Source organism: Aegilops tauschii, chromosome 3 (genome assembly GCF_002575655.3).
Source record: "Aegilops tauschii subsp. strangulata cultivar AL8/78 chromosome 3, Aet v6.0, whole genome shotgun sequence".
In the NCBI taxonomy this organism is placed as follows: domain Eukaryota; kingdom Viridiplantae; phylum Streptophyta; class Magnoliopsida; order Poales; family Poaceae; genus Aegilops; species Aegilops tauschii.
In genome coordinates this window covers 471,799,257-471,821,261 of record NC_053037.3, presented here as the reverse complement: position 1 = coordinate 471,821,261, position 22,005 = coordinate 471,799,257, and positions in this window count along the sequence as shown.

Sequence of the window (22,005 nt, the reverse complement as noted above, 5' to 3'; positions counted from 1 at the left end):
TACGGCCCGTTAATGTCATTTTCTGCTTGTGGGACAAATTCAGCCCGTCATTACAGTCGGCCCGTTTGTGGACCGTTAGTTTGTTGGGCCATTTTCATAGCATCACCAAATACGGCCTATTAACGATGTCCCGTTATGGTTGGCCCATGAACGGACGATTCCAACTCTAGCCCGTTTACGGCCATAATGCGGTCTGTTTGGCCCATGTTTGGCCAATCGATCATACGGCCCGTATAAGGCCCATTGATGATACGGCCCGCAGAAGGCCCATTGTTTCTACGGCCCGTAGAAGGCCCACTGTTTCTACGGCCAGTAGGAGGCCTAGTGTCACTACAGTAAATATTAGCCCATGGTTATTGTGGCCTAGTTTAATACAAGCAAACAAATAAACAAGACAACAAGGAAATAAATAAGCAAGCAACTAATGCTAGGCTATCACGGCTATTACACATATTACATCCACTGGGCATCAAAGTTCGCCACCAGTGCAAATATAGGGAACAAAGCAGCATATCATATACACTGGTTGTCAAAGTTGGCGACCAGCGCAAATAAACGCCGCAGCAAAACAAATCCAGAACTGAAACCACTTCAGAAGATCTCAAGAAACAATATCCTGGGTACCCATAATGCTGGTAAGATGCTTAGCAAGCTTGTTAACTTTCTCTTGTTTGGCGCTTAAATCCTCCAGCGCTTGTTGTTGCACCAGAAAATATGCATCTGAATTCTGCAGGGACTTCCTCAGCCCTTCAGCTTCCTGTCGCAGCACATCTGATCGATGTCTTTCAACTTGAAGTTGAGACTCAAGAAGACGAATTGATTCAGGCAGCGAGTTCGAAGAGCTTGTGCCAGCAGTAGTGGCCAGTAACTCGAACACTACATCAAGACAGGACTTTTGGGTTCCCTCACTATCGTCAAGATAGTTTTTATCAGCTTTCTTGGAGACCAACAGGGATGTCTCACTATCTTGAACCTTATCTGCATTACTTCCTTTACCATTGGATAACGCGGTACTGTTCTCCAATATTTTGTCCGCATTCTAAAAGAGAAACAAGCAGACACATCACATGTTTACCATGTTGTATATGGAACTCATTTTGGTAAATGAGTTCAGTAGTAAAGTGGACAGGATAACAGCATGAAACAAACATATATCTATGTACCATGGTCACTTTATGGTCTATATCATTCTAGTTTTTGTTGCCAAATCAAGATAGAGACACAGTTCAAATAATATTTGTTCAAGACAAAGCAGAATAGACAGAATATAAGTGTGGGTAACTATAGAGCAATAACAACACTTGAAATGTGCATGACATGAGAACATAACTGTTTATTCAATTGAAACTGAAATCAGCATAGAGCAGGTTACAATAGCAAACCAGTTAAAGAAACAGGTTTAAAACATACCTGTTACGCCATTGGAGTTTCAATTCCATCCTTCAAATTTGAAAATAGTTGGTATGAGTAAATACAGTAATGCAAGAGCAAAGGAGTATGAACCGTAGCTACAGAACCTGACCTGAGAACAAATCTTCTTCTCCTTTAAGCGTTGAGTTGGGATTCGGAGTGGTGGTCCTCGTGCTTTGGGCACTGCAGTTCCCTTACTAACTGCTCGTGTTTGGGTGCTCTGTGGTGGAGACGGTGCTGTGTCAACTGGAACTGGGTTACTATCTGCCGGGGTTGGGGTTAGAAGGGGTGTAGCTGGTTCTCTGTCCAACTGGGTAGGGGTACAATCTGCGAGAGTCTGGGTTATGTGTGGTGGATCTGGTCCTTGGGCAAGTACAACCGTGGTTCTATCTGCATCAACTAGTAGCACTATCTTTTCTGAAGACCGTGTTGTTACTCCCTTAGATACTGCCATCACGCTCTCCAATTCAAATGGCTGATAAACAAGAAAAGTAATTGAAAGTATAGACATTGTATGATAGACAGGTGCAATGGATAGTGGGGAATAAAAGAGGGCATGAAATAATTCATATTTATGTTGTCTAACCAAACAGGATAGCATGACACAATTTCACATATAAGATGGCTAACTAAACAGGATAGCATGACACAATTTCACATTATGATGGCTAACTAAAAAAGATGGAAAGACATAGTTCAAAATATGAGACTATGTAAACAGGATGACATGACATAACTATATAATGTGTTTATTAAATAGGTTGGCATGCCATAATTCACATACATTCACGAATAGAATGCCATAATTCAAAATATGATGACTGTAAACACTAAACAGGATGAGATGATATAACTATATGATGTCTTTATTAAATGGGTTGCCATGCCATAATTCAGATAGATGATGTGTATGTACTATGTAAACATGATGGCATGATATAATTCAAATATATGATTTATATAGTAAGCAAATAAGCAGATGGCAATCCATATATGATGTAAAAACTAAGCAATGCAAGACAACATGCATGACATGGGTAATATAACCCTGCCAAGTTTGAGCATAGACCTCAGGGGGGAAATATGACTGGTCATCAGTCTCTGAATCCTCCTCTGAGGAGCTCTCTGTAACCAGCAAGATGTCTGCTTCAGCAGGTAGCATTGTATGCTTTGAATACCTTGTTTTCACTCCAGATACTTCCATCACCGCTTCAAATGGCTGATGCACAGGAAGAGTAGTTGAATATACAAACATTGTCGACAAATGGAACACGTAATACAAAAAAATGATAGCATGATATAATTCACATACATGATGATTGGCTAAACAGCATGGCATTGCATAATTCACATATATAATGCCTTTGCAACAAGATAGCATTGTATAATTCACATATATAATGTCTTGCAACAAGATGGCAATGCATAATTCACATATATGGTAATTAGACACTGAACAGGTGGCATTCACACAAAGCATGTCTAAACTAATCAAATGACATAGCAATGCGAGACACCATACGCACGATATGAGCAACATAACCCTGCCAAGTTAGAGCATACACCTCGGGGGATAGGACCGGTCATCTGTCTCTGAATCCTCCTCTGAGGAGCTATCCGTAACGAGCGAGATATGCGCTTCGTCAGATAGCATAGTCTGCTCTGAAGACCTTGTTTTCACTCCAGAATTTGCCATCACCGTGTCAAATGGCTGATGCACACGAAGAGCAGTTGAATGTACTAACATTGTTGAAAAATGTAATATGTAACAAAAAAATGGCCTGATATAATTTACATATAAGATGACTGGCTAAGCAGGATGGCATTGCAAAATTCACATATATGATGCCTGGCTAAACAAGATGGCGTTGCATAATTCACATAAACGATGAATAAACTAAACAGATGGCATTCACACAAAGGATGTCTAAACTAAGCAGATGACATATTTGATGTATAAAGTAAGCAATGCAAGACACCATATGCATGATATAACCAACATCAGCATGCCAAGTTAGAGCGAAGACCTCAGGGGGTAAATAGGAGTTGTCTTCTCCTTCTGAATCCCCCTCAGAACAGATATCTTCCTCTCGATTACAATCTGAAATGCATGGAGGGGGGCTGCCTTTGCGCCTACCATGGAGCGACCTCTGCATGAAATTTTATTGCCACGCAAGGCTCGTCTCTTTTGCTCTACATGTTCAGTTCCATTGTTTACAATAACTGTCATGCATAGGAATAAAACATAGTGAGATTACGTAAGGAGTGCATGTAGAAATCCAGAGTGATGGTAGCAACCTGTGGATAGACCCAAAACCAATAATAGCAGGCAGATAATGGCTTCAGTTAAAAATTACAGATAATGGCTTCTTTACTGTTAGTTTCCCACCCAACATGAAACTCATACTAGACACCGGAGATTAACCAGATAGTAGATAGATACTATTGATAGCGGCCCCGATATGTACCCCACAACCATTTAAAAACTCAAGTTTGACCATTAGTTTGGAGCTGACTCGGATCCTATCGGTGAACAGGATGATAAAGTAGCATGTAATATTAAGCGATGCATAACGTAAGCAGACACGAAAGAGTGCGACCTCTCTTGCGGACCCGTGTAGTCCTCGAGGTCATCTGCTCGGTTGATGATGGTAATGCAGTTTTCATGGCTGCCAGCGGCGAGGAAGAAGATCTGAGGCGGCGAAAGACAGTCTGGAGGCCGGATCCCAGCTGTGCTGGACCCTTCTGTCATTGGAGGAGCTGAGCTGGGGTGGACGACGGCGCAGCAGGAGCGGGACAAACCATGCAAGGTTTTATTTGACAACTATCTGTAAGAGAAGTAATTCTGTAAGGGCTCGTTTGAATTGGAGGATTCCAACAATGCAGCGATAGGAAATAGACAGGAATAGGATAGGAATGCACGTGGAAAACAGAGAATTTAAAAACACGGGATTTCTGCCAATCTAGGTGTTTGATTCACAACAATTGGAAGATCACAGGATGCAAAGAAGCATGGTGAGATTAAGTGAAACCACAAGAAAATGTACGGTTATAATGCTATTATGCTACTATATCTTAGTCTTGTGCTTCATGAATAGGAATTTGAAAAGGAGGACAAGTGAAAATTAAAATTCCTACGTTTTTTCTTTCAAGGAGACACTAAAGGAACAAATCCGTGTGCTCAGTGGACAATATATATAACATGTAGAGTAAAAAAGAGATGCAACAAGTGTACAACCTCTTTGGCGAAGCCATGTTGATCTCAGCGTGATTGGGTTGGCCGGTGAGGATGCTCCGGCTGACTTTCCTGTCGGAGGAGGGGAAGAAGATCTTAGGCGTCTGGAGATGGAGCCCGAGGTACTGCTCCGCTGTGATGGAGGGTTTCGTCGTTGGAGCAGCTCCGGTGAGTTGTACGACGCTGAGGCTGAAGCAGGACAAGAGAGACAACGAACAACGTTAACCTGAGTGGAATTCTAATAGCATCTCCAATACATGACGTAAAATACATAACCACAAAGTGCTAGATGTAAAATACATCAGCCACTCATCTCTGAACTTAACTGTCGAAACTGAATTTAACTGTCGAAACTGAACTTAACTGTCGAAACTGAATTTTGCTGTCGAAACTGAATTTTGCTGTCAAAACTGAACGCACTAGCAAGGTGAGGCTACACGTCGGTCGACTGACTTTTTCATCTCTGGTCAGTCGATTTTGCAGCCGTTGGATACGAAATCAAGGGCCTGCGGTTCATCTTCAACCTCCACCCCCCTGAACCGCCAGCCACCACCGGCCAAACAGCAGCCCCCCGCCGCCCACGGCCGGCGGTGCGCCGCCCCGCCCGCCCCGAAAACACTCCCACCGCCGGTCCGCTGCCGCCCCGGCCATCCCTCTAGGCCCCCCGTGCCGAGCTTTTTCTCCGGCGATCCCCACGCCAACGCCCCGCCACCGCCGGCGACCACCGCCCCCATCCTGAACCCTAAGATAGATAGTGGGGTACCTCTCCGGCAAGCCCCCCTCCTCGCTGCGGCTGGTTCTTCCTTCACCCCGGCGAGCCCCCCCCCCCACCCCCTGAAAATCGACTGACCCAAAAGTCGATTCAGTCGACTGAAGTGTAGCTAAATCGGAGCAGCATCGCAAACAAGAGCAAGAGCGAGAGCAGCAGCGCGAGCAAGAGCAATAGCAAGAGCAGACCAGGCAGGGGACCGAGAGCAAGAGCAGAGCAGCAGCGCGAGCGAGAGCTAAAGCAGCAGCAGCTCCTACTGATGTGGACGTCGCCGCCGAGGGAGCGACGTCGTGGAGGAAGTGGCTGGCGACGCCGCCATGGATGGAGCCGCCCCGTGTCGGCTCGGGACCGAGCGCTGGCAGCACCGTGAGATTGAATCAAGAAGAAAATGCGGCGATTAGTGTACAACCTCTTTGGTGGTGCCGATTAGGCCGCAGCTTCATCCGAGGAAACGGTGATGATGATGCTCTTCCGGTGGTGCGGGTGAAGACAGCGGTGTGGGAATGGAGGTGGCGCGAAAGACGAGGGGAACGTCGGGGCAGCTCCTTGGAGGTGGAGGACGGGGTGGCTGAACCGGCGGGACGATGAGATCGACGACGGATCCTCATCCGGTACGGTGGATGAGGAACGTCGAGGTGTTGCTGTGGACGACGTCGTCGGGGAAGAGGCTCCGGCTGGGTGGCGGACGGAGCAGGGTGTGGGGTTTCGTCGCGGGTTTTCGCGGCCTCGGTGTACGAATGGGTGGGTGGATGGGATGGCAGTGGGGAACCATGGCTTAGAGACGCGCTTGTCCGAAATGTGGGGTAAGTTACGAAAGTACCCCCACCGATTTGAGGCGGTTCTTTCGGTTCAGGGGTACCACAGGCATTTTGTGTGTCAGGATTTCACAGGAGGTGGGAGTTTTCGCGCGCGTTGTAATTTCGGAATAGCAAGGCGCGGGTTGAGATGGAGGGAGTTGTCGGAGCACAACGAGACAAAGATATATCTTAAATATTTCGGGCTAACAAGGCGCGGGTTGAAATTTCTGGACAAGCCTAACGTGTACTGTACCAAATCAATGCGCACTACAAATGTCATTCAAAACTTTGAATTCATGTTATGTTCAATTAAAATATTTCGCTACGTGTATAATGCATGCAACCTACTACTCAAATGAACATTTTAGTGCATTCCAAACGTATATACTACCGCTTCAATATGAACTAAATTTGAATTCGTTTCTCTATTTGAATAAGATCTACAGTAATGATTGTTGTGAAGTCAAAGCATTTGAATTCGTTTCTCTATTTTAATAAGATCTACAATCATCATTATTGTCAAGTTAAACCATCGTTTGTGTATTATCTTCACAGCACACCACATGATTAGTCTCGAGTTACATATGAACTATGTGTACTATATGAACTCGAACTAGATTTTTTAAATCCACTTTATTTTGATTTCAAATCAAATTACATTTCTAGCTCTAGCTAGATCTTCATAATCTAAACCATGTCTCATGTGTATAATGTGTTTATCACATTATGTATGGTGCCCCGCCCCCTACGCCTACAAGTATTTAGATGTGAGTTGCAAACACCACACATTACCACAAATTCAAATAAAATGTGAGAATGTTCGATATATAGTATTGTTTAGATTGTTCGATATTTAGTTGTAAGCTGCAAACGCCACACATTATCACAAATTCAAATAAAATGTGAGATTGTTTGATGTATAGTATGGTTTAGATTGTTCGGCATTTAGCTGTGAGTTGCAAACGCCATGCATTATCACATTATGGTATAACATGTGCACAGCACGTGTATCTCCGCTATGTTCATGCATGCAATGTTTAAAACACTATGATCTCCTATTCAAATATATGAATCCGCTTTCATATCTAATTATGATCTTTGTTAGTCTCTTACACCCACACAATCCTCTAACCTTTGTAGCTACCACTAACTTTCTCTCGTGCATGCACACGCCCTCCTCACCCTCCCCCTCCCTCGGCATTCTATCCACCAGGCACATTCATTTTTTTCTTTAGGTCGTTCTCCCAGAGTCTCCACAACTCCTTTCCGACACACACCGATCGATAAACCTCTCCAGCGATGCCTACCTACAACATACACACACACCTTCAATCTCCTCCTTTATGTGTCCTTGCCTCGTGCCTCTCATACGGTCAGACACACGTGTAAACTCTCGCCCCTCTTTTCATCGATCTCACAACCGCACACTCCTCCCCCTATCTAGCTAGTAGTTGGGCCTCTCGTACCACCTCCTAGCTCCATTTTCTCTGTCTATCCGTCTCGCTGGGCCTTATTTGCCTCTAACAAATGGACGTACACCGACCGATCTCTCGCTATACATATAGCTAGCTAGGTCCTTATAACTCGTTTTTACCCACACGTCAATCGATCTACCTCATTAGTTGTGTCTCTCCCTTCCTCCGACAAACAACAATTGATCTACCGATCTAGTTAGGTTTGCTTACCAAACACATGGTTCCCCTTCATCATCCATGGATGCGTCCCGACAGATCTATCACGCACAGGCACACACAGAAACACATCCCCACTCTTATTGATAACATTGCAGTTCCACCCTCAGTTTGTCTAGTAGGCCTCTCCCACCATCTTCGAGAAGCAACTCCATCACCCATCCAGCACTCTACCCCTCTCCCTCCATCTCCCTCCCCCTCTCTCTCCTCTCTCTCTCTCTCTCTGTCCCATCATATTTCCCGTCCTTCAGTTATGTATGGATGTCGACCGATCTCCCTCAAGACATAGCTGGGTCTCTCCTTCTCAACACATATACGAGTCGTTCTACCTCTATAGTTAGGCCTCTGCCTACCCCTCCCCCCACCCCCCTCCCCCCACACACACCGATACATCGAGCGCTCTAGTCATGTCTCCCTGCCACACACAAACTTGACATGTGCCCTCTAACGTTCCGGTAAGCCAGTCGCCCTATATCTTTGACTTGCACACACACACAATTTTGATGGCTCTCTTCATCGATCTCGCACCCACCCACTTGAACCTCTCTTCGACTCTATCGATAGCTATGACCGCTCCCTCTCTTCTCGTGGATTGCCTGACCCTCTATGTATGATATGGAGAGGCCTCCATTTCACACACATTGCATGCAAAATTTTGTTTGAGAGGTCATCGACACATATTCCCACAAATAATTCATGAAATCAACCCCCCACCCCACCCCCCACCCCAAAACAAAAAACACTCACGAACGCGGTTTGTATCTCTCACACACACCCACGTAGGTGGGGGACGTGGATGAAGAGAAGAGGTGCATGCACGGCGCACGTACTCCCGTCTCTTTCCCAACCACACCCGCGCGGGTACACGGTGGAGCTCATTTCTGTACGAAAAAGGCAGCCCACGTGGTAATTTGGCACGTGTACTGGTTGTCCACTTAGTGGAGGGAGGATCGTCTACCACGGGTGAACAAACAAATTGTGACTTGACGTGTTATGTTAAAAAAGAGGCAAGCGGCAAGGCTCTATACACTGGAGTACTTTTGATGTGTCCCGTCAACTCGCAGAACAAGGAGAAGCTTGCTTAGTATGACGTCTCCCCCGCCCACGGGCGCGGTGGCTCGCAGGATGAGGTGAAGCTTGCTCCGCCTTACGCCCGCTCCCTCGCCCATGCGCGCGGTGGCTCGCAGGACGAGGAGAAAAATTTACTACTCCCTCCGTTTACTCCTCGTCCCTACTACCTTGGTTATAGAGATTATATCATATTGTTTGGAATATATATGTCCTTTAGTAGATTTCAATATGAACTACTAGTACATACTCCAAACACTGATGTATATAGACGTATTTTAGAGTGTAGATTCACTCACTTTGCTCCGTATGTAGCACTCTCCCTCGCCCCTCAACCCTCGCCCACGTGGTGGACGTGCAGCAATTCATTCGGTCTCATATAGCCAGAACGATATATACTGCACTACCATTATTGCTCGACTTCCCGAAGAGGCGAAGAGCCAATCGCAAGGTTAATATTTTGGAGATGCCAAGCGCAAGGTTATAGGAGAACGAGTACTAGGTGCCGCGTCATTTATAAATAAAGTTTTTTTTTCTTCAGTGGCACGTACGCAATATGATAGGTTCATATGGAGAGAAAAGGAAACCGCTCCACTATATACATAGTCAGGACGGGCCAGCCTACACGGTTGCTTGCTGGGGTTGCTCTCTTCACACTCTCTCGCACAAAACGACTGTGGCCACATCTCTAACATCCCGGCGGATCACGTCCGCTTGGGGAAGGGGTGGATGCTTAGTGTAGATGCGGTGGCCATCGCCGACGGCGAAAACCCACTGTCGGCCCGTCCCGATCAAGGGTCCCCGCCGTTCTCTCTCACAAAGCCGATGAGGTTGCCTTCGTCCCTTGCTTACTGCCGCGACGTGGGCAGTTGCCGCCTCCCGCCGCCCTCCTCAAGGTTGAGCTACGTCCCTCAGGTACAACTCCCTTTACAGCCGGCTTGCACCACTGCTCCAGCTGCCCACATCACTCCCTGTGGATATTTCTCTACTTCTTTGCCCCGCACATACCTCTACTGGCTTCTATGTACTGTATTTGTGATGAGTTTATGTCTCATCAACTAGTCCCAGTAATCTTATTCTAATCACGCTTCTTCAATTTCTTTGCCACAGGGATGCTCATCTCGATTTTGGTGAAACTGCACAAAATGATCCGATGGTCAAAAGGTTGCAAACTTCATTTATTAGGAAGCTCGAACGTTGCCAGCAAATTGAAGCCTGGTCAGGGTTCACGGTTCAAGGGCTAGGGACTGCATGGATCATTTTTTCTTTAGCTGCCTCTGTTCCAAAATAAGTGTCAACTTTAGTAGTAGTACAACTTTGTACTAATGTTTGCACAAAGTTGAGACACTTATTTTGGAACGGAGGGAGTACATATTTGCTATGATCTGTCAATCATTGAGATGCAATAGCATGCATGTTAGTCTCCTTTCTATTTGATGAAATGTTGCAACGGGCAACCTTGGACGCAAGATACATGTAACAGAAGCTGGAAGCTTCATAGCATTGTACAAATTTATCTCGCTGATAAATTACAGTACGTACTATACTAGTACTTCCTCCGTTCCTAAATATAAGTCTTTGTAGAGATTTCACCATGAACCACATGCGGATGTATATAGATTTATTTTAAGTGTAGATTCATTCATTTTGTTCCGTATGTAGTGGAATCTCTACAAAGACTTATCTACTATTAATAGCTAGCCCCCACTACTAGGAATTCTCAATCCTCTCCTTGAGCCACATCATCAAAATTGATGTAGCCGTTAGATGAAGTAAATCAGTCCATAATAGCGATCTGATCTAGACGTTGAGAGGCTCCGCACTAAGCCACATGCAAGCATGCAGAAATACCGTGGCACATGCATGTGAGTGGGTTTTAAATCACATCAACATGTCTGCATGCAAGCATGCACCGGTAGCATGCATGTAAGTGAGCTTTTAAGTCCCATTAACATGTCAAAAAGAAAAATATAATCCCATTATGCAGTAGGAGTTGGCTGATCTTTTTTCCTTACGTGGGATGATCTAAATGATGATGGGAGTTTATTTAGTTTGGCTACCACATTTGTCATGCGGTTATAGAGTTTTTTTAGTTCTATGAAATCGATAATTTTGCGTAGAGAGATATACCGCTGTTCTGCGGCAACGCGCGGGGACTCATCTAGTAATATTTAGGAACGGAGGGAGTACTATGTAAAGAGTTAGGTGTCGCACGGTGATAGTGTGAGGTGGGCCATGTAATCACTGAGCCTGCGTGTTTTCACTCCTCTTGCACGCCTCCGCTATAAGAATGGAGAAAATTGTACTCTAGTAGTAGTACCTCCTTTCGCTGAAAGCGTGGGACATCCAGCAGTCCTACCACCTCAGTAATAAAGACCAATGAGCCGTCAAATCACATAGACCCAGCAGTAAGTTGGACGGACGAAGCAACCATCACTCTTGCGCCAGTAAGAGGTCGCGTCCGCTCTGCCCGGGCATGAATGCGGCACCGATTCTTTGGAGCGGCGCTGACCGTTTCGGGCGGGAAGCGCGTGCGGGCGATGGAGGGGCTTTGGGTGGGCCAGGCTGGTCAGGAGCGGGCGTGGCAGATGTCCGCATGTCCCTACCGGACACGCCCGGAAACGAGAGGATGCACCGACTCTCGCGGCTAAAATCATACACTACACAACATCTCTCTGTAGGAGTAGGTCGATCTGTCGCTCTCTTTAACACACACATGATGTTAAACACACACACACACACACACACACACACGCACATGCACGCACCTTGGTCCCGTTGCACCTTCTAACGTGACTTATTACACCTAGACGGAGGGAGTAGTACATATACGAAATACGGTGGCACACTGACTTAAGTCGTATACAAGTGCCCAAAATTTGTGTGCTTGTTATAATAAGGATTCACTTAAAATAGTACGTGACCGAACAGAGGGATCAATTGGACAGTGTTCCCGAGCAGTAGCGAGATGTGTGAGGTAAGATACACTGCTGGCGCTTTTAATTTTTCTTATTAATTTGTTTGTTTCACCTCTGACTGGTGGGACCCAACGTACTACGTGGAGAGAGGTAAGGTGACTAAGACTGCATTATTTCTGCACCACTGTGGATAGTCTTACCACCAAAGCCACATGACACGATTATGATTGAAATCCCAAGGACTCCCACACACACAAAAAAACACGGCATGCTTGTCACACGAATGCAGGAATGTATAAAAGGTTATTTCCCTCTCATTGAACATAACGGGAGGGTTGTGTAGCTGGTTAGCCTGTTCGCTCATCAAACTTGAGGTCTCGGGTTCGATAACTACACTTGAGCATAATTTGTGCCAGGAGGATTCTTTGACTGGTCAAAATGTTTTCTAGGGTTTGCACGCTTCACACTCTCTCTCCAGTATATATATACACACTGGAGCCTCAGCGCTTGTAGTTGCTCTCTTCACACTCTCTCGCCCTCTCCCGCTGGAGCCTCAGCGCTTGTAGTTGCTCTCTTCACACACTCTCGCCCTCTCCAGATCTAAACAAGACTTCGTTGGCCTCTCTCTGCCCTCACTGCTGCTCAAAGAGCCGGCAGGATCCGTCCGCTGGGAAGGGAAGGAGGCTTAACGCTGTCGCCGTCGGCGAGGGACTACCAGCGCAGCTGTTCACTTTCCACCCAGCGGCGACGCGGGAGGGCCTCCGACCCCTTCTTCTTCGCCGTCCCGTCGCCCACCGAACCACGCCCCAAGAACCTTAAGGTATAATTTACTTACTCCACATGCATAGCTCTAGCTGCATGTATACCATGAATCTAGGACGTGGTTCAAAGAGGAAAGGAGTAGGGGAAAGTAGTGGGAAAAGTTGTATATAACATGAATCTAGGACATGGTTCAAAGAGGAAATGAAGGGGGAAGTTTTATAGCATGAATCTAGGGTGTGGTTCAAAGAGGAAAGGAATGGGGGAAAGTTGTGGGGAAAGTTGTATCGCATAAATCTAGGACGTGGTTCAAAGAGGAAAGGAAGGGGCGAAAGTACTAGTTCAAAAAGCAAAGGAAGGGACAAGGCTGTAGAGTTTGAGCAGGACTAGATTTGCTGCGCTCACATAGGGAAAGGTGTCTAAAGATAACAAAACTGGGACCAACACAAATATGCTCCTTGGTTGTTTGTTCTTTGTTGCAACAGACTGTGCATGACCACAGTACATCGGTAGATGCACATGGTGCGGGTGCGTCCACTGTCCCATGCAACTCATTAGTTGTTGTTAATCTAAGGCCCTGTTTGGTTAAAAACTCCCTAGTCCCTACCTGCTTGGTTCCAGGGACTAAACATGGACTAGAGGTTATTAAATGACATGCTAAAAGACCATGTTACCCCTAGTAATGAACTAATAGACAAGGTGTGATGCGTGGCAGGGGCAACTGTTGGAAAAAGTCCCAAAAAGACTCCATCGGGGTCTTCTTTCTTTAGTCCCAAATGCCCACTTTTAGTCCCTAAAAGTCCCTCCTGTTTGGTTTGGATGGGACTGACACGGAGTTTTTTTAGTCCCTACACCAAAATGTCCCTGTAAACAAACACCCTCTAATAATGCCGCTGGAAAATTGATGCAATGCCACACTTAAAAGCAAATTACATGTTTAACGAATTTTATTGTTAATATAATCTCTATGTTAATATTAATCAATGCCACCGTTTGAGAAATGCTATTATCTTGCTTTCTTTCCCATTTAGATAAGGTAGATGCTTCTTTTTGTTGGCTTCTGTGTCATCCACCGTTATTGACCACTAATTGTTTCCTTTGCACCTCTGTGTAAACAGGGTTATCTACTTCACCTCGTTGCCATTGTGACCTTTTGTTGCACCGCACAAAACACTTTTGTTTTAAGAGTGTTTTGTGCAGTTCAACCAAAATGTCACACTGACAACGTTGCTTGATTGCTTGATCTTAGTGGAACTGCACAAGAGGAGATCTTACTTCCTATCCGTTAAGGCGAATTTGGTTCAGATCTTCTTCTTGTGAGTTGTTTGAATTCCGCATCATGAGAGGTCAGTACTAGCCTTCTTTCACATGATTCTGCAGTGTGCTTTCATATGTTGTGCTACTTGTACGATAATGTTGCTTGATTTGAGTGAACTGCACAAATGGAGACAAGACTTCCAATCTGTATGTGCACCGTAATATCCCATTGAGGTAAGATAAGGATATTTCACAACTGTTGGCCTGTATTTTGCCACTTTCATCAGAAAATTAAGTTTAGTACTATACTTGTGCTCCCTAATTGACATGCCAAATCTTACATTGAAGGCGAAGCTTGTCTGTTATTGAACCAAGTGATGAAGGGGAAGAACAAGCGGAAGAAAAACAAAAATCAACTCCCGGTGCTGTAATGAAGCACTGGAACTATGATGACACAAGTAATGATATAGTTTTGCATCTTAATTTATTGCTATGGCTAGAACGAGCAATTGTTTTGCCACTGATTTGATGCCACTCTTAATGTAATATGTAATTATCTCTACTTGTGCAAACAGGGATCTTCTTTGAAGATACCATATATTTTAGTGGAACTGCACAAGAAGATGTTGGAAACATTAAACTAATCGAGGAGTATATAGTAAGCATGGCCACCACCGTAGATAGCAACAGATGGTTCCAGAGAAGTGCTTCATCTGTATGCTCTACACAATAAGCCTCCTGACAAAGGTTGGTACTCGCCCACTGATTTCATCCATATGATTGAGCTTTGTCATCTCTATTGGTGTTGTGCTACTGTTTAGATACTGTCATGAAAAAGTGGTATTGTCCTTGAGAAGTGCTTCATCTGTGTTGTTTTAAATATTTCCTTCCCTTTTTCGAGCAAACAGGGATGCTAGCATTTAGTAGTCCTCTTGTCTTTGCACAACATGATCATCTTCCTCTGAAGAAGAATATGGAGTACGTGAAGTGACTAGTTCCGATTATGCCAGGATGAAGAAGCCCTGTCTATCTTCTCATCAGAAGGAGCAGTTGAAGGATGGTTACATTACTCCCCACAAGACCAAACTAACTTCAGCTCAGAAGGACTGACAAATCTCCATTTTTTTGCTGTGATGCGCAAGTACAATGTTGTTCTAGGATTCTTTCTGGTGAGTTCCATTTTTCTAAAAGTGTGCTCTACATGGACCATGTATGTGCCTGTTAAAACTGTCAATTCATAGTACAGTTTGCTTTATACTAATCACTTTTTTGTATTTGTGCAAACAGGGGTGCTCGGCTTGATTTCAATGGGAACTGCACAAAATGTTCATGAATACATCGAATCATTCATTTCCACCACAAGAAAGGAGGTGCCGATAAGTTCAAGGCGTTGCAACATATAAGGGCGAAATCATACAAGCTACGCGCGAATTTGGTTGATTTTGGTGGAACTGCACAAAAAGAACAGCTGGTTTATTTAGCACGAGGTGCCATGTCAATGTGCGAACTGGTGGCAAACCCTGCCCATTCCAGAATCGTAGGCATTTGATATTTTGGAATGGGACAACCTTGTCAAATTTTGCTCATTGATTTTAGCAAGACATGCGTTTGATATTTTTGAATGGGACGCCCTTTGCTGTCAGCAGCGTCGATCAATTTTTTCTTTATTCTTTAGTTGTGAAGTAAATATTGCCTCTGACATGTGAGTCGCTGAGATGCATAATCATCGATTGTTTTGAATGTTCTCTATGAATTGCCAGGCCTGTGTGTTTGATTGCAATGTACAGAAACGCTAAAAAGCTGCTCAAACTCTTTGTACTCCTTCTGTTCCTTTTTACTTCGCACATTGTGAAAGTGCATACTTTTTTGTATAAGATTGGTCAAAGTAGAGATACTTGACTGCAGACAAAACTTGTATGCACGACTAGAAAGGACCGGAGGGAGTACATGTGAAACTGCTGCAAACGAGGTGATCACCCTGGGAATAATGCTAGTACGTATTGTTTTGCATGTTCATCCAATGCCAGTGATACAGGAATTCGAACTAATCGAAATAAATTCATTCATACACAGTCGGATTTCATATAAACATGCCGGATTTCATTACATTTCATACATTCTTCAACTAAAAAGGGGTGCGCTGGAGGTATAATTAATTAACCGAAACTACCCACCTGTGTCCCGCTGAGCCGAACAGAAGCTTCAGTGACTTAACTGCAGGTGCAGTTGCGTAACTGACATGTGGCCTATTGGGCCCACGTGTCAGTCAGCCAACTGCACCAGCAGTTAAGTAGAAGCAGCGTTCTTCTCCGACGCAGCTCTCCGACTCCACGTCGCCGCCAAGAAGCTAACCGGCCGTCAATGGTCAACCCGCCTAGCTTGGCTTCAACCGGATGGTAGCAGCGGCGGCCTTACTTGGACCCGAGCGGCGGCGACCTACCGTGTTCTACTCTTCCTCGTTTGCTGTGTGGCGCGGCCTTGTTGGCAGCGGGGCGGGGCCTCGGCGGAGCCGGTGATGTCCTCTGTCTCGTTGCCGGCGGGCGGCGCCTCAGCGGAGCGGTGGAAATCCTCCCCCACGTTGCCGGCAGGGTGGGGCCTCGGCTGAGCCAGCGATGTCCTCTGCCTCGTTGGGCGGGGCGGGGCCTCGGCAGAGCCGGCGGTGTCCTCTGCCTCGTTGTTGGCGCCGCGGGGCCTTGGCAGAGCAGGGCCTCGTCGACGCCGGCGGAGCGGGGACTCGTCGGAGCCGGCATTGTCCTCTGCCTCGTCCTCGGTCTCGCCAAACAGCGCCTCGCCCGCTTCATCGCCCTCTTTGCTAGCCTCTTTGTAGGCGGCCGCAACCTCCGCCACCCGCATGCGGTACCGCCAGCGCTCGAGGCGGCCCTTGCGGGCGGAGCGGTACGAGTCGAGCAGCGCCTCCTGCTCCGCCCGCTCCACGGCGATCTGCTCCTCCGCCTGCAGGTGCTCCTGGAGGAGATGGTGGTTGTAGGTGGCGTCGGCCTGCGCCTCCCGGAACTGCTCCTCACGCATCTGCCTCACCCTGTCCATATATTGGGCATGGGCCTCGCCGATGGTCATGGTGCAATGCACCAGCGAGGATGGCGCGGAGGAGGGGATTGGCGCCGGATCGTCGACTACCATGTTCTCCATTGGGACATCGTCATCCTCCGGCTGCCTGCCGGCCAGCCGGTCGGCAGCAATGGCTGCCATCTCCTTGTGGTCCGTCGGCTGCCCGTCCCGAAGAGCGCTGGAACACGAGGAAGCCATGGTGGGCAGTAGTGGTGTGGACAGGAGAAAGGGAACGGATGCGGATGACTGCGGCTATGGCCGGCGCAGCAGTTTATATAGCAATGGTGGGCGGGCGGACGGACGGACGTGTGGCGCCGGAGTAGCCGCCTCGGCAACCGCGTATCATTATTGTGGGCGCCAGATGGACGGACGGATGGCACTTGTGTCGTTTGAAGGCGGAGCAATCGCCTGCACCGGGAAGCGGGGCAGGCGGCGCTGACTGTTTCGGGCGGAAAGCGCGCACGGGCGAGGAGATGACTTTACTTGGAAAGGATGACAATTGGGACCCACCAGGTCCATAGCCTCACGTACGCAAGTGCCTTCTTATTTTATATATATATATATATATATATATATATATATATATATAACTATAATTTATTTTGCTTCCTCCTGGTTTCCTGACATCACGGTCCCACACCATTGTCAACCTATGTAGTAGTCAATAAACGAGAGAATTGCACAAGAAGCGGCCGACAGCTGGGACCAAGCAGCTCGAGCAGTATTTGTGTTTTTGAGGTGTGAGCACTGCAGAGTTTTTTGATGTTTAGCCCAGATATTAATTTTTCTCCTCTGAACAACAACGAAAACATCGCTGCAGGTATTAACTGGGCGGGCTGTGGCCCGTCTAGCCCAGGCCAGATATCCAGCCCAGATATTAATTTTTTTCAAGCTGAAAATGGCTAGCCTAGCTATACTTTTTTTAGGAATACCCAGGCAAGGTCAAGTTGTTATTCTCCGCCCCGCTGGGCTGCAAATCTTTCCTAGGAGGGATGCATTAGGCTTAACAAGAAAATGGGCTTTAAGTAATAATAAATGGGATGTAATTATAAAAACTGGGCAGTAACTATAAAAAAATGCACCAAACACGTGATTACTTTATAAAATATTATTTTTGAATATTGAAAATTTTAATTTCATTAATTGTTGCGAGCGCAATGTTTCGTTGGATTTTTAGGTAATATAAATTTATATTGAAATTGTATTTAATCTGACTAGAAATTTCGGGATAAAAATATTTCGGATCCCATCAAAATGTGGGAAATTTATTGAATTCTGTTTTGAACGGTTGGTTGAAATGGGCTGTACTTTTAACAAACTGTAAATGGGCTGTAGTAAATTCCATTAGAATTCAAAAATGGGCTACACATTCTTACAAATCTCAAATAGGCTATAAGTTCTCTGCCACACACTTCTGGCCTTACTAAGTTGACGCGTCCCCTAAAAAACAGAGTTGACGCATATGCAAGGCTTTGTCAACTTATAGTCAACACACAGTTCTAGTAGCAGTGGCCGTTGGATGTCCATCCAACGGATGCCGTGCTCAATCTCGGATATTCTAGCTTCACCCGCCCAAAAAATGATTCCTCCCCCTGACATCTGGGGCACACCGTTTCGGAGGCTGACCTGTGGGCCTACTAAGTTGACGTACCAAGGGCTTTGTCAACTTAGTCAATATAAACGATTCTAGCTGCAGTGGCCGTACGATGTCCATCCAACGGCCGTCGTGCTTCTTCAACCTCTGGTCTTCTTGCTCCAGCCGCCCAAAGCAACGTCGGTCGTGCTGCCTACTCCTGCCTCCCGTGGCCGGCTGTGCTGCCGCGGAGGCCTCACCGCCCCCTACTACTCCCACCGCTGGCTAGGCCATCCCTCCACTCACCCACACCCCCTGTTATTCTGCGGCGACGGCAGCGCAGCCAAACCAGTGAACCCTCGTACTCCTCTTCGCGTGTGCATCCACTGCCGCGTCTTCCCCGGCTCCGTGTCGTCCCCTTCCTAGGCCTCGCCGTCGTCCACCGCCCTGGTGCTCTCGGCGCGGCGTGGTCAACGTGGTCAAGGAACGACTTCCATCGGATGTGGACTGTACGTGGAGAGGCTAACAGCTGGGTCCACGACAGCCGCAAGGAAGTGCCTCCTTATTACGCGCAAAATAATTATTGCTCCACCTGACAGCGGGGACCCACCGGACGGGCCACCGTATATCACGAAAAAAATGATTCGCCCCCTGACTGTTGGGACCCACGAGCTACATCTTCGCATGCAAGGAAGTGCGTCCGGGAAAAAAACGATTCGCCCCCCTGACTGTTGGGACCCACTAGCTACATCTTCGCACGCAAGGAAGTGCGTCCGGGCAAAAAAAACGATTCGCCCCCCTGACTGCTGGGACCCAGCAGCTACACCTTCGCACGTAAGGAAGTGCGTCCGGGCAAAAAAACAAAATGATTCGCCCCCCTGACTGCTGGGACTCACCAGCTACATGTTCGCAGGCAAGGAAGTGCCTGACAGTCGGGACCCACCTGGTTGAAGCGTACGTAGCGTTGGCATTCTGGTCGCGAACGTGTACGTACATACTGGTCGATGTAGAGGCGTGCACGTGTCGTAGTAGAGGCGCGCATGTGTCGTAGTAGAGGCGCGCACGTAGCATGTACACGTACGTACAGCGGCCAGGGTGCAAGAAAGAAAATACGGCCACGTATGTGCACATACGGGCAGGGTCTCAAACGCCTACTCGCGCATACGTACGGCCAGGGCTCGTGTACATGGCTGGGTCGGAACGGAGAAACAGCGTCGTCGTCGTGTTCATGGCGAGGCAACGGAATGCGTCGTGTTCATCGGGAGGCAACGGAATGCGTTGTGTTCACCGGAGGCAACGGAACGCGTGGGAGCCAACCGGCTGGGTCAGAACGGAATGCGTGGTCGTGTTCATCGGGAGGGCTTGGACGGAACAGGCGATGGAAACAAGGCCTGGCGTACCGCAGAACAGAGGAAACGGACCTCCTACATTCGGAACGGGGTCCTGTTGATCGGGAGGGGTCTGGTGTACCGCAAAACGGAGGAAACGGACCTCCTACGGTCGAAACGGGGGTCTTGTTGATCGGGAGGGGTGTGGCGTACCACAAAACGGACGAAACGGACCTCCTACGGTCGAAACGGGGGTCCTGTTGATCGGGAGGGGTGTGGCGTATCGCAAAACGGACGAAACGGACCTCCTACGATCGAAACGGGGGTCCTATTGGGGGTGTGGCGTACCGCAAAACGGACGAAACGGACCTCCTACAGTCGAAACGGGGGTCCTGTTCATTGGGAGGGGTGTGGCGTACCGCAAAACGGGACTCCACGGGATACTGTTCATCTCCACCGTCGACCTCCTCCAGCCTCCACGGGCTCCTGTTCATCCAGCCTCCACCGCGCGCTACTCCACCGGCTACTGTTCAACCACCCCTCCACGGGCACCCCTCCACGGTCTACTGTTCATCCAGCCCTCCACACCACGGGGTCCTGTTCAACCACCCCTCCACGGGCACCCCTCCACCGTCTACTGTTCATCCAGCCCTCCACCACACCACGGGGTCCTGTTCATCCAGAAGCAACGCTCACTGTTCATCCAACCCCCCCCCCCCCCCCCGCAACACTCACTGTTCATCCAAACGATCGGCTTCAGTTAGCAGCAGTAGCGAAGGAATCGCTCGATCGGGTTCAGTTAACAGCCATCGATTGATCGCTCGGGTTCAGTAACGCGTAGCCTGCAGTGCAATCGCTTGGGTTCAGTTAGAGCCCAACGCCTCGCTCGGGTTTAGTTAGAGCCAACGCCTCGCACACACGCGCGTACGTGTACAAGAGAAACGCGCATCGCTCGGCCCCTGACCTCCCACCGTAACCGGGAACTCCCCGAAATTTTCCTCCCCCTCGCTTCTACCACGGTTTTTTCCGTCATGGACGGCCCAAAGAATGTCATGCAGCTGCGTCTCCGGCCCGCCCAGGACGAAAGCCCATTTTCTGTCATTATTTTTTGTCATAGAAGTAGGAGCCCACCACATCTATGATGATACCGGGTTTTGTCACAATTATCGTCATAGAAGTGTCATATGTATGACAGAAAAAAATTCGTTCGGCCCAAAATGTCACGGATGTGTCTTTTTTTGTAGTGTTTACATGCGGGAAGCCCCTGGTACCACCTATGGGGGTATATCCGTCAAACCAATCTCAGGTTTTATCTACGCTGTTACAGCTAGTGATGCGTCGGACTCGTCTAGCCGTGTCCGCGGTCTTGACGACCGATCATTTATTCTGGTTGGAGAGGCCGTTTAGTGTTCGGCTGCTAAACCTGCCACACGTTCTTCCGTACGTAAGGAACGCTCAACATTTCCGCTAACTGTGATGATGCCCCGTGGATCGGGCATCTTAAGCTTAAGAGAAGCGTAGTGCGGTACTGCATTAAAACGAGCGAAAGCTGTTCTTCCGAGTAGTGCTTGATAGCCGCTTCGGAATGGAGCGATGTCAAAGGTTAACTTTTCACTTCGGAAGTTGTCGGGAGAACCGAATACAACCTCTAATACTAGAGAGCACGTACAGCGGACCTCTGGGCCTGGTATTACTCCTTTAAAGGTAGTATTGCTTTGGCTAATTATCATTGGGTCTATCCCCATTTTGCGGACTGTGTCCTGATATATCAGATTAAGACTACTGCCGTCGTCCATGAGGACTCGGGTGAGATGGTATCCGTTGATTATTGGGTCTAGTACCAAGGCAGCCAGTCCTCCGTGCCGGATACTTGTTAGGTGATCCCTGCGATCAAAAGTGATCGGGCAGGCAGACCAAGGGTTGAACTTAGGGGTGACGGGCTCTACGGCGCGTGTGTCTCGGAGTGCATGTTTGCTTCTCCTCTTCGTCACGTGAATCATGTTCACTGTTTTGACCTCTGGTGGGAACTTTTTCTGTCCCCCAGTGTTTTGCTGACGACGCTCATCCTCGTCTTCGCTTGGTGTCTCCCTCCCCTTGTGTTCGGCGTTTAGCTTACCGGCCTGCTTGAAGACCC